Source organism: Xenopus laevis, chromosome 4L, assembly GCF_017654675.1.
Source record: "Xenopus laevis strain J_2021 chromosome 4L, Xenopus_laevis_v10.1, whole genome shotgun sequence".
Lineage (NCBI taxonomy): Eukaryota > Metazoa > Chordata > Amphibia > Anura > Pipidae > Xenopus > Xenopus laevis.
In genome coordinates, this window is record NC_054377.1 from 96443397 (window position 1) to 96459949 (window position 16553).

The 16553-nt window shown below is 38.5% G+C and overlaps 1 protein-coding gene across 5 annotated transcripts in view; it reads right to left on the minus strand.

The window, feature by feature from the left end:
* The window catches only part of cacna1e.L (calcium channel, voltage-dependent, R type, alpha 1E subunit L homeolog), a 393059-nt gene extending 377183 nt beyond the window's left edge, over positions 1-15876 (minus strand). For all 5 annotated transcript variants that reach the window (XM_041590515.1, XM_041590513.1, XM_041590512.1 and 2 more), the window contains exon 1: positions 15656-15876. The gene's annotated coding sequence lies outside the window, so the exon portion shown is untranslated. The remainder of the gene's footprint in view (positions 1-15655) is intronic.
* Between the last annotated feature and the right edge of the window lie 677 nt (positions 15877-16553).

A 16553-nucleotide genomic window follows, 5' to 3' on the forward strand; every position in this document is an offset into this window, starting at 1 on the left:
AAAAATCAATGTATTATCGGCTTGCAAAGGGCAGCATGAGAAAATGATAGATGGTACCTATTTACTATACTTTTCTGTTCTGCATTGAAGAGTCAAGTTAGGCTTCTAAATCCACTCCAGTAGCTTAATATTTCATGATTAGCAACATGATTAAAATAAGGTCAACAATCGTTCACCATCTGTGTCTCAAACAAAATAAACGTTATGATTTATCTATCAGTTTCTACAGGTTTTTATTGAATTACAGAGGTTTTAATATCTATGTTACAGTCATTCTGAAACCAGTGACCCCCTACCTGCCTGCCGGTTCCCCTGCTCCCCACCCGCTTGTGCCATGGTAGGTAGTAGAGCGGTTTATGGGGGTTCTAACAATGATAGAGGAAGCAGGCCCCACCATCCACCATTTTGGACAGACAAAAGTTCCCGTTTCATGTGTACTGGTGTAAAGACGGCCATTCAGTCGCGCTGCTTTGCCATCAATTCACCTCTTAATTTCATTTCTCAAGGCAAAGTCTCACGCTTGGGGGCCTAATTAACAGGATAATGGTTGCTGTGACTCATCCCCAGTTAATATCTTTCGCCTCAGGCATCCTAATTAAGGAAACTCTCTCACAGTTTATGTCACAAAAAGTGTTCTTAAAGGAAGATGAACAGCTAAAAATTATTAAGGGGGTCCTCCACCCAAAAAGTTTGTTTTTTTGGAATACATTAATAAAGTGTAATTTGAAGCAAGATTCCAATATGCATTAATTAATATATTTTCAATGGTTTTAACATTATCTATAAATGTAGTTGCTGTTAAAAGTAGCGTTCTTCTGGTTGTTTAGGTTCTTTGCACTGCTGTCTCGGACTCCTGAAACAATTTTGCAAGCTAGCCAATAAAATAACATGAAGACCTGAATTCTATTACATTGTCAGACATAGAGAACCAAAATGAAGATATAAATATGCTTTCAACTGCTACTACAGTCACAAATAACTGATACATGTAAATGGATGTACAGGTATAGGATCCATTATCAGGAAACCCATCTAGAAAGCTCCAAATTATGGGACGACCGTCTCCAACAGACTCCATTTTAATTAACTATTTCAAAATTGATTTCCTTTTTCTCAGTAATAATAGAATAGAACCTTGTATATGATCCTAACTAAGATATAATTAATCCTTTTTGGAGACAAACAATTCTGTTGGGTTTACTTAGTTTTTAAATTATTTTTTAGAAGATTTAAGGTATGGAGATCCAAATTAAAGAAACACCCCTCATCCAGAAAGCCTAGACTACAGCACATTCCCTTAGAAGACACCACTGGCTACCCTGGACACTATGGGGCACATTTACTAAGCTCAAGTGAAGGATTCAAAGTAAAAAAACTTTGAATTTCGAACTATTTTTTTGGGTACTTCAACCATCGAATAGACTACTACGACCTTCGACTACGAATTTGATTCGAACTAAAAATCGTTCGACTATTCGACCATTCGATAGTCGAATTACTGTCTCTTTAAAAAAAAACTTAGACTACATACTTCGGTAGTTTAAACCTACCGAAGTACAATGTTAGCCTATGGGGACCTTCCCCATCACTTTTCTAAGGTTTTTTTGATCGAAGGAAAATCCTTCGATCGATCAATTAAAATCCTTTGAATCGTTTGATCGTAGGTTTGTGGTAAATCCTTCGAATTCGATATTCGAATTCGTAGGATTTTACTTCGAGGGTCGAATTTGAGGGTTTATTAACTCTCGATATTCGACCCTTAGTAAATGTGCCACTGAGACCTGGGGTGAGTTAAACCTGTTGCCCTATCCCTTCACCTTATCTGAAGAGTGATAACGCAAGACTTTGCATTCTTTCTCCAAAATCAGCTATGTGTGTCTGCACCTGAGCCAACACTGCGGTTCCAGGTGCAGACAGGAGAGGAGGCTAATACCCGCCTAAGGGCTAATTTTCAGGAAGGGGATTTCAACAGGAGAATTTCAGCCCATGTGTGGCACTAGCCTTAACCTTTTCAAATTTAGCAGTGATCGGTTTCCTCTTTCAGATCATCTTATCTCTTTTTCAATCTTGCACATTTCTGTCTCTGCTAACCCTTAGACAAAAATCCTGATTTGTAACATTCGCACTGCCCTTCCTCTGATCTTGATTCACTGATAAATACCTACAACTCTGTAGCCACAACAAAGTCTTGTCCACAATCCCCATCCCTGGCTAAACTCTGATCACATTTAGAGAAAATCCCATACAAAAGCCGACTTCCTCTGCTATGAATTTCTTATGGCCTGTCTTAATACTGCCCTCTCCCAGGCCAAGCAACATTACTATAATGCACAACCTTTGTTTTCCTTATTCAACTCACTTCTTTATTCCTCACCAAATGAATCACTTGTATCTGAACATCCCACCTTTGAAATACAAATAATCTCACCCTTCCTAAATCCCCTTTTTCCGTATTCTGTGTTTTTGATCTTGTAACGGAGTCTGGAGATTTTCAGCTTCTCACCTACAACTTGCTCACTTGATCTTATGCCCATATCACACTAAACCAGTGTGCTCCTGTTCTTACCCCAACATTCAATTCCATATATACTATATACTCCATACTGTATATTCAATTCCTCTCTAACCTCTGGTACGTTCCCCTCATTATTCAAACAGGCCTTTGTCATGTCTACTCTTAAAAAGTCTACACTGGACCAATCCTGTCTAACTTTTTCTGCACTCATAATCTCCTGAACCCTATGCAGGCTGGCTTTTGACCTGCATACACTACTTGTTGTAAACAATCTCTAAACTTCCAAGGCCAAACAACACTATTCTATCTCTTTGTTTGCTCTTAAATATCCAAGAATATTAAGATACCGTTTACTAACCACTGATGTTTAAACCCAGATCGCTAAATGCCTCCCAGCTATCTCCTCCTGAATGAATCAATGGCACCTCAAACTCAGCATAGCTAAAATTGAGCTCATTGTCTTAATGCCAAAACCTAGTTCTTCTCCTCCTTTCACTATTACTATTGATGGCATGACCATTAACCCTGTTAATTCAGCACACTGCCTGGGGGTTAATTTTGACTAGCCCCTCTCCTTCTCTACTCATATTAATAACTTTCACTCCACAATATCGCAAAATACAGCATTTTCTTTCACAGATAAAAGATAATTCACTAATCAATGCCCTTATCATATCCTGTTTAGACTATTGCAACTTCCTACTTAACAGTCTCCCAGACTCCCATCTCTCCCCTGCAATTAGTTTTAAACTCTGCTGCTAGAATCCTACTGCTTTCTCCTAAGAGGGAACCCATTCATCCACTGGTTAATTCCCTATCATGGCTGCATGGAATACAATGTCCTTCTGCAAACAGTCAAAGCCCTTTAATTCTCTGTTCCTCACTACATTTCTTCACTTGTCTCACTGTATGTTCCTGACCATCTTCTCCACTCACCTCAGAGCCACCTTCTTATCACACTATCCACATCCACTGCCAGGCCCGGACTGGTAATCTTTGGATTCTGGCAAATGCCAGAGGAGCTGCTGTAAGGTCCCATAGACAGTCAGTATTTAGTGGGCTGGTGGAAGACTATTTGGGCCTCTATGTAGTTGTAATGCAAGGGCCTATTTTGACTCCCAGTCCAGACCTGTCCACTGCCACCTCTCTTCTCAAACCTTTCTATCTTTCTGCTCTTTACCTCTGGAATTCCATTCTTGAGTTTCTCCATAAGAAGCACTCTTCTTTTGGAGCACTAGAATATCATTTTGTCTAGTCTAGTCCTGGCACTTAAGGGCCAAAACGTATGAACTTTTCCCCATCCAATTTATGCCTTTGTGTTGTCCACCCACTGAGACAGTAAGCTCTTTGGGGCAGGGATCTCCTTCCTAGTGTGTCTCATACCACATTGCACTTAATCTATGTATATTTATAATTATTTATTATACTTGTCCTCTGTGCATGTACATTGTAAGATTGTACAGCGCTGTTTGTCCTTGAAGCACTTTGTATACCTACATACAAACATATATATATATATCCACCAAGTGTCACACTTTTGTTATTCCAAATCACCCTTTCTTACAGTTGCAGACATTTTCTCTATAACTTGAATTGCTAGTTTAGCCATACCACTGTGGGGTTCAGACATATTTAGCTATGGCTGACCATTTATCATTCTAGCTGGAACACGTTCCAAAAAACTGCACCCCTACTTCTCTTGCCAACATATTCTCTGTCACACTGACATGTGGCCATATAAACCAATCCTGTAGTCAGACAATTAGCATATGATTCACTCTCATACCAGTGGCGGTACTCCTAAATTATCTCAGTACATATAATACTCTGCAAAATTTACACCATCATTGCTTCTCTCTAAAGATTAAATGGCAAGACTTATGAGTGACAGTGTTTTACCAAATTCTGACTGAACAATCCCATAATTGTTTGCTGAAATACTTAACATGATATAATCCTGTTCATAAACAGACCAACATAAAAGCTTTAACATACATTTTATCAAATAGGCCCCACTCCTTGTTGGAGAAAGTTGTGTGTATATATATATATATATATATATATATATATATATATATATATATATATATATATATATATATATATATATATAGTGCTACAATGCCTTTCTATCCAACTGCTAAATAGTTGGGACAGTTCATGGCATCAAAATATAAGTGGCATGGTCCCTGGCACAGGACAGTAACTTAAATAAAATAAGGTATGTTATGAGGCATGCTTCAAGGGACTGCACTTTCTGTGTAAACAAAACAGCCTTGGACACAGGGTCTATTTATCAACTGTGATGTTGCTCATAGCCGTTGAGCTGTTGCTAACTGTTGAAATCTAATTTTTTTTACTTTATGGTTTAAGTCTCTTTAAATGCACACAACCATTGAAAGCGAACTGATTATTGGTTGCTAGAACAGGGAAAATGTGCTTATATTATTACATAGTCTCTGTATTGCCTAAAATGCTTCACTCCATAAAAAGAAATGAAAGTTTTATATGATAATCTTTAATGATGTCTGCCCCTATAATCAACATCCCCTCGATGGGTGAGGGAATATCCTAGAAAATGTGTAGGGAACTTTCCAAGTTTCTAACATTTACAGCAAATGATTAAAAAGGGACCAATAGGTCTCTGAACCCAAAACTTTTTGGTCTTTCCTTTTATTGTACTTTATGGCAGATGAAAACTCCTGTATCAGCTTTTTTTCTTTTTGAGTATAAACATAGCACAAAAAATATCTTCAGTCTTTAATAAAGGACATCTGTATCTATAGTAAATCAACCACACAAATGGGCCCAGGACTTTTAAAAAAATCATGAATTTTTCTGAATTTATTAAACCCTGAGGATGGGAAATCTGAAAATTCGGCATCTCAGACCTGTCGAGGTTGCATATAAGTCAATGGGAGGAGTCCCAATGATTTTTTGATGTGCGCTGGGTTTTTGGCAATACCTCGAAGTTTTCGGGGCAAAATTCAGAGTTTTCGGTTGAAAAATTGTAAAAATCTTGAAAATCGGACGAAAATTCAGAAAAAATCATGAATATATGATTTTTCACGTTTTTTTCCCCGCAAACAAAATTTTTGTGAAAGCATTTTAATTAATAAGCCCAAAAACCTGTGCGGATTTGGTCTTATTAATTTGGTCTGAGTTTTTTTCAGAAAATATTGAGATAAATTCGGACTTATAAATAACCCCCTACAAGTATATGGGATGCCTTTGTCCCAAATATATTCTGTATACAAAACCATCTCTAGTACAGAGAATAAATGTTTCTCATTGTACATAAGTATTTGTGACCATATACAGAGGTAAAAAATACACAAAAGACTTTGTTTCTGTTAAATAATAAGAAGACGAACCTGGTTTGTGCACAAAATGATATATTAGAAACACCTCTCTTTACATTTTAACAAGCAATCTGTCTCACAAATGTATAACATTCATGTAACAGACACAGTTATGTTACTTACAGCTAGATATTGACAGAATAGATGTTTGTGACATAAAGCAAGATTTTATAGCACGATTCATTCTGTCATCAAAATGAAAACTCAGTTTCACAAAACAGATAAAATAAAACCCATTCTGTGAAGCCATACTAAGTCGCATTATTCACATTCACATGCAATATTCATGGTTCAGTCACATTATTGAACCAATAAGAAAAAAGCTTATTGCCCTATAACAAACAAGATGAAAATTTTCCAGCTCAGCTTTAGGGATGTCGCGGACTGTTCGCCCGCGAACTAATTTGCACGAACATCGACTGTTCGCGTCCGCCGAATGTTCGCGAACGTCACGCGACGTTCGCCAATTTGGGTTCGCCTTAGCTGGCGCTTATTTTTGACCTCTCACCCCAGACCAGCAGATACATGGCAGCCAATCAGGAAGCTCTACCTCCTGGACCACCCCCACACCCCCTGGACCAGTCCCCTTCCATATATAAACTGAAGCCCTGCAGCGTTTTTTCATTCTGCCTGTGTGTGCTTGGAAGAGCTAGTGTAGGGAGAGAGCTGTTTAGTGATTTGAGGGACAGTTGATAGTAACTTTGCTGGCTAGTAATTTACTTGATACTGCTCTGTATTATAGGGACAGAACTCTGCAGGGATTTGAAGGACATTTTAGGTTAGGTAGCTTTGCTGGCTAGTAATCTACCTTCTACTGCAGTGCTCTGTATGTAGCTGCTGTGGGCAGCTGTCCTGCTGCTGATCTCTCATCTGCTGACTGCTGCCTGTAACCCAATAGTCCTTGTAAGGACTGCTTTTATTTTCTTTTTTGTTTTTTTACTTTGCTACTATAAGAGCCCAGTGCTATTAGTCTAGCTGTGTTGGGGAGTGGGACTGGTGTGCTGCTCCTCCTAGTAGTTCACCACTACCAGCACCAACCAGAGTCAAAATTGTTACAAAGTATCTTATTTGCACCTGTTAGCTGTTCTGAGCTCTCTGCCAAAAGCTAATTAAGTTAGAAACTGTTTTTTTTCTGGCTGTTCAGTTCAGAGAAAAGAGGGACTGGTGTGCTGCTCCTCCTAGTAGTTCACCACTACCAGCACCAACCAGAGTCAATCTCTGTTCAATGTCAATGTTAGCTCTTCTGAGCTCTCAATGTCAATGTTAGCTGTTCTGAGCTCTCTGCCAAAAGCTAATTAAGTTTTCTGGCTGTTCAGTTCAGAGAAAAGAGGGACTTTCCAGTACAAAAGAGGGACAGGGGGTTGAGTGGTCAAAAGAGGGACAGTTGGGAGGTATGCAAGTGCCACCTAGCTGTGTGAGCTTTTTCACATTCTGTCTAAATAACAATAATAACTCCGTGTCCGTAAACATCACCTGAGTGATGTTTTTACAGCAGCAATAATATATTCCGTATCCACTACTGTATACGTTGCCCTTGCAGGCATTGTTTGCCCAGTCTTTAACCAAGTGCCACCTAGCTGTGTGAGCTTTTTCACATTCCGTGTCCAGAAACATCACCTGAGTGACGTAGTGTGATTTCTGCCCTTTACAGCACAAAACGCAGCACTGTGTCAACAATGTATTTTTCAGATACATTTTTGCCCTTGATCCCCCTCTGGCATGCCACTGTCCAGGTCGTTGCACCCTTTAAAACAACTTTAAAATCATTTTCTGGCCAGAAATGTATTTCTAGCTTTTAAAATTCGCCTTCCCATTGAAGTCTATGGGGTTCGCGACGTTCGCGAACCGTTCGCATTTTTGACGCAAGTTCGCGAATATGTTCGCGAACATTTTTTCCGCCGTTCGCTACATCCCTACTCAGCTTCACATGGCTGCATCATCCCTAATACATAGGATACTATCTGGCCTGCCCTCTATTGTCCCCTGTGCTGCATAGCAATAAACATGAACAAAGAACAAACATTTCCTAAAAGGGCTGTTGTTAAACACTACAGGTTCTTAATTGGAAGTTCCTACAACAGGCTGAGAAATATAATGCTGCACTAATAATGATTCTAGGTAGAGAAAAGCATACAAAACATAAATATGATCACTTCAGGTGATATGGCTTTTCTTAATGTAGTAACCGGCTTTCTCCGCCATTTGTAAGACAATATTGCTTCACAGAATGGATATTTTCTTTGTTCACTAGTTACTTACACTATTATATATTCTGTCCAAGTTTTTTTACATAATTCATTATGTAAGTAACTTTACACATAACTGCATCTGTAACATGGATGTTATATATTTGTGAGACAGATTGCTTGTTAAAATGTACAGAAAGGAGTTTGTAATATAATGATATCCTTTTGTGCACAAACTATATATATATATATATATATATACGGTGAGTAATGATGTCATAACGGTGAGTAATGATGTCATAAGTTATAAACATGAGTAGTGATGTCATTTCTATGAGCATGCCACAGTTTGACCATTACATGGTAATTTCTCAAACACTTGCTCATGCTGGTGACAAACAGCTACACCTGCCATGTGGCGACAACCTTAGATTTTCCTGTTTTTTGTTCTTGTTTCTACCACAGGCTTATGTCATGTGCAGCCCTTTGCTCATCATATCTTTCCTGTCTCTAATGCAGTAGCAAGATTCTATAAATTCCATATGGGCATCATCTGAATGGAGTTTGTATTTGCTCCCCATGTCACAAGTGCTTCCCCTGGAAGTGCTTCCTCTCAATGAGCAATTTGGTGGGCCAGGCCAAGAAGTATTTGTATTGGGCACCAGTACTGACTTTGACTTTGAGTATAAACAAAAGGACAAGTGTGAGATGTTTTCAGATATGCTAAATGACCCTGATGAGTTGTTTTTCTGATCCTACTCTATTAGAATTGTACTTAAAATTGTATGCTTCTCCTAGAATGTTCTGCTCTGCTTAATCACATAGGACTAGATAATACATGAGCCACTAATAACCTGTTTAAAATATACAGTACCTTAGGAATTGTGCTTGATTATGTTTTGAGTTTTTTTTTTTATGCTTAGAGATGTCATTTGTGTCACCTGACTCATTAAAACTTAAATAATCCTTCCCTTGCTTGAAAATATTGGGATATTAGAAGTCACCTCAGAGTTCCCTGTGCTGTATACTAGCTCTTATCCCATGGCCATGCTGATCACAACTTGATGAGTTAAAGTATCTTCATCTATCACAATAGGGGATACATAATTACCTATTAAATACAAAAAATAGTGTTTTGCTGGTTCAGTTTTCGTTTTCCATTTTTGGGAAGGGGACAGAATGCTTAAAATTAACCTCATTCAAAGTAAATGGTAATAAGTGCTATGTCAGGACCTTAAAAAGGCAGGAAGCATTTCAAGCTTCACACACCTGTCACTAGACAGATTTGTGTATTTACTTTGAATGTGGGGCTAGTATTTTGTCTCCCTTCACAGAAATTTATGGGGGTGACAAAATGACAAAAACTGACCAGTGTGACATTAACCCCAAATGGACCATTCATGCACATTTTTATCTAATGAGACCTTTTATAAGAATGCGTTGGACCTAGGGGTTTCTTGTTAAGAGGTCTTGTCATTTGGATCATTGTACCATAAATCTACTAAAAAAAATAAAAAAAAAAATGAAAACCCCATAGGATTATTTTGCCACTGATGTGGATTCATTTTACCTTATTGCCATCAAATACAAGATGCTGTTTTTGTTAATACTGAGAGAAAGGAAATCATTAAAAAAAAAAAAAAATAGTTTGCTTACAACGGAAATGATGGGAAATACCATTCCCATAATTCTGGGTTGGTGCTGTATACTTAATCTATGAAAAATAATATAGTATGAATTAAAGGTCATGGGTAAGCTCTGATTTGCATGGGAGCTCTATTGTTTCAAAACAATGTATTTAAATCTTTACTAGTTTTACATTAAAAAAACATATAAAATCACAGCACTGCGAAATATGTTGGCGTTATATAAATACATATTAATAATAATCAGTTATAAACGGTGAGTAGTGATGTCATTTCTGTTTCAAGACTCAATGAAACTTGTGTATTATAATAAATAAAGTACCCCCTGTTGCAAAATATAAGGATATTAGAAGTTACCTCAGAGTTCCATGACTGAGGAGTCATGAAACTCCTCGGTTACTTATAATATCCTTATAAGAGGGGGTACTTTATTCACTATATTTATTTATATATATATATATATATATATATATATATATATATATATATATATATATATATATATATATATATATATCTATATCTATCTATCTATCTATCTATCTATTATCTATATATCTATATATCTATATATCTATATATCTATATATCTATATATATATATATATATATATATATATATATATATATATGTTCAGATGGTACCTGCACTCAAACTCCAACTTCTGTTTGCGTGGGTCAAGTTCAAATGTATAATTCTTATAGATGGACCAGCACTCCAAATTCATGTGAAAAAAAGGCTTTTATTTATTCATCACTCATGCATCCAACGTTTCAACCGTGATAAAGGCCCCACAGTGGGTCGAAACATTGGATGCACGAGTGATGAATAAATATATATAAATATATATATATATATATATATATATATATATATATATATATATATATATATATATATATATAACATCCAGCTCTTAATGATGCATTTCTATAAATCCAAAAAACATGGAAATAGATGTTATAGAGGTCCTTTAAGTTTCTGTGAGATACCCAATGTATATTCTTTCTTACTTTCCTGTAATATTATTATAGACACATTGATGTAACTTCCCCCAACTGTCCCTGCAGTAGCACTCCCTCTGTCCCCAATATGCGTGCCACAGTATTTCTGCCCAGTAACATACCAGAACTCTGAAGAAGTGCCCAGTGTGGGGCACGATACGCGTCAGTTTTTGGCACTCCCACTACTTTGAAACCACTATGTATGTTTAAATAAAGCCAGACATTGATATTATTCCTACTGTCTCCCGTGGATACGTTTTCCAGCGCTGCCAGCGGTAAATTGGTCGTGTGTATGTGAATGCTCGGCTGAGTGTTGCCGGGATCCCGCGATAGCTGCGGAGGACGTGGGAGAGTGGAAGGAGTGGGGAGAGCTCCGCCATCGATTTCTCTTTTCTAATAGTAACATACCAGAGGTCCCTGAGCCCCAGTGCAGTCACATACCCTACACTTCCAGGTACTCTTGGACAAGCCACAAAGTTAAATTTGTTAACTACACCATAGCATTACAGGAGGCTTAATCCAGAGCATCTGTACATTGTCATGTGATGGCACAACCTAATTTGTACATTTACTGAAATTATACATTGTGCAAAACAACAAGTTTTGCCAGCAAATCACTATGATTTTTACAGACAATGCAACATTTTGTTTCCAAAATTCCACCACTTACTTTGCATTCATTGCATCTTGCAAACAATGCTACAATGTGTGTGCTACTTTGGTTGTAAGTTGCAGCAATCTTAGGGATGGTGTCACTTCTATCCTGCGTGGCATTCATTATGGCATTAGTGTCCAATTTACTTGGCACAAGTCAGTTGCCTCTATTGGCGCAACTCACCATGGGAATCCTGGTGCTACCACCACTTGCAGTAGTTTCTAGATCCCCTGGTATCAAAATGTTTGCACCTACTCACAATTCATCAACGCAGGTTGGTCAGGTGAGTTATCACAAGTTGTTTGAAGATGTAGCTTTGCGAATGGCATCAATAGCTTTAGTGCTTATTATTAATACATCTTCTTTTCTTTAGAAAGTATAGACCGAGTCAGCATCATTAAGCACATATAGGGGCTAAAGGGCATGTGACAATGGGGTAACTAGAGGACCACAGACCAGGGAGCAAAACTTCAGTCTGCCCCCACCAGAAATCGTAGCAGACATGTGATCTTACCTTCAGGCCGCCATGCTAGTAGGTCCTACTGGGTAGAGGTGGGCCTCCTCCAGTAGTTATGCCACTGGCATGTGAGCTGTTTAGGTTCAGGGTTACCACACTATAGCTGCCTCGACACAGTCCTTTCAGAACTCTATTCGAGGCAGGTTATTTCTTCCAAATCCCAACAGCACTTTGTGTTGATGTGTGTCTAACAGAAATAAACAGAACTCTTGCAACTCAGTGTAGGAAGAGATTTGCAATTTTATGTCCCAATATAACCCATCAGCCTACCATAAATACCCTATATACTATGTATATAGCTATACAGGCAGGTGCTGTTGCTATGAGGAGACTCTACAACCCTTTTCGTTTATTGCTATAGATGAAAACTGATTGCATGTGTTGTCACTGACTTACTGGGCACGTGTCTGTAAAACAGATCCTGGCAGAAATGATGATGCACCTATAATGGACAGAGCATACATATTGCACAGTGGATTTCAAGCCTATTTCCAACAGCTGATGAAAATGTGTGTGTTATACAGCAGGGCATCCCGATGCCTGTGGTGCATGTTAACTACTTTCATAAGCAAAATCAATTGCAGCTTTAAATAAATAATGGAGAACCTCTAGAACTGCAGGGGGAATGAGTCCAGTGTGCAATTAGTGCTGATTTTCTCAGCGTTCTACTATACCAGAGATATTACATGCAATGAGCCCTAATGCCAAACTGGGGAGTTTTCACCAGTCACCAAAGAGCATCAGTAAATGTCAAGACATCAATCTATACTCCATATTGAATGACTGATGGTTTTTTTTCATAAACAGGTTTGATTTTTTTTTCTTAAAGTTTCTGATTTGGAAATGGTGCATTAGTGTGCTACCTTGGCCCAACTTGTGTCAGCAATGTGCCTCAAGATCTGTCAGTGACTCACAGCATAAGTGTTTTGTTTACAGCAGGAAAAAATAGTTGGGTTGAGGAACTCACCAATAAAACCTCAATCATAAATAAGTGAAAGAAAAAAAATGATGAAGGCAATATATGAAACACAATTTTTGAGGTGGATTTTGCCTAAGGCACTATCTGCGCATTTTGTGTAGTTCATATGAGGTTTTTATTATATCTCAAACTGTTTGTAGCTTGGCTATAGTCTTTGGTACTCTCTAGTGGTTTTAAAGAAGTTTTATGTTATCTGTGTAGGTTTCCTCTGGGTACTCCTCCAAAAACATACCGGCAGGTAAATTGGCCCTACTGTATGTGAATATGATAGGGCACTTAGATTGCAAGCGCCCCTTTCCAGAGAATAATGTATAATCTGCAGCATCGGACTGGAGTGTGCAGGGCCCACCAGGGCCAGAACCACAAGGGTCCACCTTGCAATATCTAGGGCCATCCTCTCCTCTGCCCTCTTAACCCCCGCTGCCTCCTTCCTCAACTAGCCGCTGTGATCAGGTGAGAGGGAGTAGCTGGGAACAGGACTGGGTCGGCTGGGGGCCCATGAATCTCTGAATAATAAGTGCTGTGCAATTGTGCGTTATAGAAATAACCGGAAATAGCAAAGAGCGAATCTGTCCCATTTTTCCAGAAAAATTCACAAAATGTCAAAAATTCACAAAAAGCACTAACGTCAAAGGGTGTTCTTTCCTTGTGCGTGTTTTGCTGCATTTTTTTCGTTTCATGTATTTGTGCAAAAGTCAATGGGCATTTTTTTTCACGGGCATTTTTCTGTCGCGGCGCAAATCCATGCCTGTCAGAAAAATGTGCTCATCACTACCAGGAATGCATATAAACGCAGCATATATTGTAAGTATATAAAATATAGTACATGTATGGGATCCGTTATCTGGAAACCATTTATCCAGACAGCTCCGAATTACGGAAAGGCCATCTCCCATAAGACTCCATTTTATCCAAATAATCCAGTTTTTTAAAAATGATTTATAATTGTAAAACAGTACCTTGTACTTGATTCAAATTAAGATATAATTCATCCTTATTGAAAGCAAAACTAGCCGATTGGGTTTATTTAATGTTAACATGATTTTCTAGTAGACTTAAGGTATGAAGATCCAAATTACAGAAAGATCCATTATCCAGAAAACCCCAGGTCCCAAGCATTCTGGATAACAGGTCCCATAACTGTATATTACATAGACTTTACAGAGATGATACATTTATTTAATATCCACTACAGTTTAATGGATTTTTTTTACCAGTGATGCATCCCCTTTATTTCTCTGTAGGAGAGTGGGAGATTTTCTGAAATCACTGACACTTGAACATTGTTTTTCAGTTGTCGTGTGTCGAAGTACACAGCAGCACAGAGATTTGCTCTGCCTGGTCCATCTATGTGCTTATACACAGAACCTGCTTTATTATAGGTGTCTAAGAAGACATTTGACAAGCACTTTGCTCTGAGGAAAAGAAAATGCACCATGATAAACACCACCCTATCCATTTCCCATATTCAGTGTAATAAACATCCAAGAGTGTATTCCTCAGTGTTTATAGCTTCAAATCGACACACATACATATAAATATCTGATTACTGCTTATTATGCAAATTATGGAGATTACAAAAAAAAAATACAGAACAGGTTAAAAATTATGGGGATTAGCAATTTGTTGCTACTTCGTTTATTGGCTAGCAGCTAATGAGGCAAGGCAAAGGGACTTTAGAATGAACGCATCTGTAACCTGTTGCTATTTTCTCTGGATCTGTTGTCATGCTTGTGAGGAAAAACACACAATTTTTATGAATCAGGTTTAGGGAATGCCGATTGTCTGCCTCTTAAGTGGAAGCCCTAAAATAGGGTTGTCATAGTAATGGGTATTACAAACCACAAATTCAAGTTAAATAAATGGTAAGATAAAATGGGCAACAGAAGATCAAGACAAGCAGTTGGCTGCCGCAGGCTGAACTAGGATGCCCAATTTGTAGTCCTTTGGCTATTGATCAGCTAGAACTCAAATACTTCTTGACAAGCTAAAGGAATGATGGGAGTTGCAATTCATCAACAGCTAACGGTGTTAAAAGGGCTGAATATCAATGAGGGGGCTCTAAAAAGTCCCAAATAACACGGTAAAGGCAATGATCTGTTTAACATCCCTGTTCCATTGCTTAAATAGATGCAAATCAGTTTACACCGTTAAAAATAGCAAATAACAGGCAACATCGGACATATCCCAGCAAGTCTGCAAACTTGTTAAAAGAATTGTTAATGTTTTAATTGCAATGCAAACCTTGAGAAGGAGAAGGCATGGCAGAACAATGTCTGGCACAGAATGATAAAGGGGAACTAAACTTTAATATATCTGCAGCGTTATCTCTAAAATTGCACTTCAATTCAAACTCTTTATAAATAAACAAATGCACATCCAGGTCTGAATATCAGAATACAGCTCAGTACAAATTCTTCACCGTAACATCACAACATGCACAGATGAGGGGGGTTACAAAAGAAAGCACAATTCAAACACTGGATGAAAACTATTCCTTTCAGGTGCTGAACACAAAGATAACCTTCCTCATTTACAAGGCAAATTCAGACAGTCAGAAGAATAGCATAGTCAATGTATTTTGTAGCTATGTATTACTGTTAGTGAGGGAAGAGATTCCTAGATCTGCCACAACAGGTAGCATTAACTGCTCCAGCCAAGAGGGCTGCCTTCCTAAACGGAGACAGCAGTTCTGAAATAATAATTCCCCACTAGCTTCTGCTGAAGAGCAAATGTAAGAGGAGATGCAAACGGACTGACAAAGAATAAGAAGGGAGCAGAGGAGCTTACCTTGATTTAATGCATGGCTTCGGCAGTTAGCTAGCTCAGAGTGTGTGTTATTCCAAAGAAAAATAATTTATATTATAAAAGGCTAGCAAAACAGGAGGGGATATGGGGAAACGGAGGAGGGGATATAGAGCAGGGGGTGGGAAAATAAAAGAAGGAAAAAAAAGAAAGAAGAGTGAAAAAAGGAAGAGAGAGAAAAGAGAGTTAAAAGCAGTCTCCTGCCCACACAGTGGAACAGCAATGACTGGCAGTGAGTAGAGAGCGCGCACACGCACATCCCAGAGGGAGCAGACAGGGAAGAAACCCAGTCAGATTGTCATGCCTGCCTGGCCAGGTGATACTATGGGGAATGGGACGTCCCTTGTATAACAATTAGTTTTCTGGTATGGGAAAAGGAGTTCTGTGTCACCTCTCCTTATTGACCTGCACATGGGTGAATAATTAACTCTTTTTGCTACCATAAGATTGACACTGTGGCTACATAACAATGTGCGGTGACCCACTTCTCTGCCTCTGTTCATGGGCACTGCTAGTCTTGTATCATGACTGAAGACACAGAGCACTATAAGAGCCATAAAGTTTGATTCTGTACAGTATCTGTGCTCTAGAACCAAGGGGTTATTTACTAAGCTGAAAGCAGTGTGCAAAGAGCAAAAAAGGGGGTGAAATCTGCCTTTTTTGCACTTTTGCACACTTTGTTCAGCTGTGTGCAAATTGCCATCATGCAGTGCAAAAACATGTGGCTTCCCCCATTAATACAGTGCTGCATTGGTCAGAGCTGAGTTGGTGTATTGGGGAGGTGCCTTCTCCTTGTACTCTGATTTGTGCATAATTCAGACATGCAAGTTAGGGAGATGCAGTCTGCAGGCAGTAAGGATAGGGCTTGTATGTGCTTCCTAGT